We start from the raw sequence: 2,423 nt of genomic DNA, 5'->3' as shown, positions 1-2,423 counted from the left end.
CTCTGTGTGTGGCCTTCTCAAGATTATCTAGACATTTATTGATGTGTCATGTAAAAATGTGATTCCCTTCACCCTCCAAGAGCATTGTATTTGGACACTCCCACTTCCAGCATGTTTGTGTTGTGTATTGGGAACTGGCAGGTGTTTATTTTTATTTTCAATGCAAGAGTTAGGTAACTGTTCACTGTTGAACACTGGGTTAGGAACAATGGTGGCCAGCTCATATAATTTCTCTGCCAACTGCAATTTTTAAATGGAGAAGGGAACTGACACACCTTGAGTGTGAGAATTCATCACCCAGAACAAATGTGTGGCTCAACACGTGGTTTATTTTTCTTCTGCTTCTCTCACTTGTAGTGAGGTTTCAGGAAGTACATTTCAATTGTGCTTTTTTTTCTCTCTGGGCCCATTTGTCCTATCGTTCTCAGTGAGTGTCATATACCCACAACTTTTCTACATCATTCCAGTGAGAGGAGAATGTCATCATTTTGAGATGAGATACTTGAAGTGCAAAAGGAAACAGGCTTTTCTATGTCATGGGTAACAGAACCATATTACAAGTTTGTGGCTTCATTTCCTTTCACATGAATTCTCTTGCAATATAGTTGCGGAAAGTTTGTGTGAGGGAGGTGGATCTACACAGGGCACTTTGAAAATGTCATCAGTAAAGTTATATAAATTTGTTCTCAAGGTTGGAAAATACATTAGGGCTGAGTTTAATTATCTCTTCTCTTTTCAGAAGCCCGAGAGTTTTATCAGTTTGCTTGAAGGACTGTGTGTGCAGGTGTGACTTTGATGGACAATGTGTGTGGTCCCTGGGCCAGGTAGGCAGACTGGCTCCTCTCCATTCTATCAAAGCAGAACTTCCCCAGGAAGGAAAATGGTGGCTTTTTGGTGGAGGGGGAAGGGTGTTGAGGGGTATGACAACCAGGAGGAGTATGGTGTGTTGTGCTTGTTGCAAAAGGAAGTTAGCAGGCAGGTTAGTGGTGTTTGTAGCCACGTTACAGACAGCTGGCTTTGAAATCATCCTTGTGGTGGCTGTTTTGCCTGGAAGGAAGGTGTAGAGGGGTCGTGGCCACACGCACACTAATATAGATGCCGTTTAGATGGTTAGAGAAGACTGGAGTGCTTCTGGCCACCTTATGCCACTGAGGCTGTCTCCTGGCTGGCAGATGTTGTCATGGTATGGACTAGTCTTTGAAAATTCAACCCAGCCCCTGTGCTCTTGTTCCTCTCCATCTTCTGGTGCCTGGCTCTGCTGGATGTCCAGAGCTGGAGACTCACTGGAGCTGGGCTCCCTGGCTGCACCAGGAGTGACTTGCATCAGCTCCTCTGTATGATGAAGCGAGGATAATGAAGAAGGGTAGTAACCCATCCAACAGCGCAGATCTCTCCCTCGCATCCTTGGATACTTGAGGTGAACTAGAGGATTAGTGATACATCACTGTCCTGAGCACAGAGGGTCATGTGCTACAGGAAACTCCACCACTGGTTCCTACCCTTACCTGGACATATGCTGTCTTCAGATCTTCATTTTTTTTAAACTCTGAGCAGCGCTCCTTGTTACTTCATATGATGCCAGTGGTCATGTGTGCAGGCACAGTCCTAAAAACATTGAGGAGACCTCTTGACCTCAGCTCGCACCCTCTGTACCTATTTATTCCCAAAGGAATGGGCAGTTGGGAAGGCTGCTTCACCTTAGGGATCTTTGGTTTGAGGGTTAGCATGCTAAAGCTGGGACAGGGGGAAGGCCACAAGTTCTGTAGTGCTGGAGCGAGCTGAGAACCAGATCTGGCAGAGTTTGTATCATACCTGGCAGATGGGATCCCGGCACACGTGCTTTGTAGTCTGTGCATTGCTTCCCCGTTAAAAAAATATTTTATTCTCTACAAACTAGAGCCCAAGTGCAAACTGATGTGACTGTGACATGAATGAAAGACTGACACAGAGGGCATACTGGTATGGTAGTTCAGGTGCACCTCAGGTTGTTAAGGGGCTGAAATGAGAGCTTTCAAGGAAATTCTCATGGTCAGGCAAAATTGTTAATGAAGGAACCAAAATTCAAATAGTTAAACTGTGCCTTCGGGTTTTTTCCCTTCTTTATCTGTGTGGGTTTTTTGCACTTGCCACTTACAGAGAAAACAGACGGAGCAGTTTCGCTTTCCACCTTCAACAAGAACTGTGATGCAACACCCTGCCTGATAACCACAGTGATGACATGCTGCGAGTCGTGGAGCCCTTCTCGGTTTTCTGTAAATGTCAGACTGTCACTTGTGGAATGCTGCAAAAGCGGATGCTGTGTGCCTGCTTCCCGCCCACTTTCCCTTTTCCCTTTCACTTTCCCTTTTCCCTTTCCTTCCCTTTCCCCCCCTTTTCCTCCTTCCCCCCTTTTCCTCCTTCCCCCCTTTTCCTCCTTCCCCCCT

This window comes from Athene cunicularia, assembly GCF_003259725.1.
Source record: "Athene cunicularia isolate RWA chromosome 20 unlocalized genomic scaffold, athCun1 chr20_part1, whole genome shotgun sequence".
NCBI lineage: Eukaryota > Metazoa > Chordata > Aves > Strigiformes > Strigidae > Athene > Athene cunicularia.
This window is presented reverse-complemented; position numbering follows the sequence as displayed.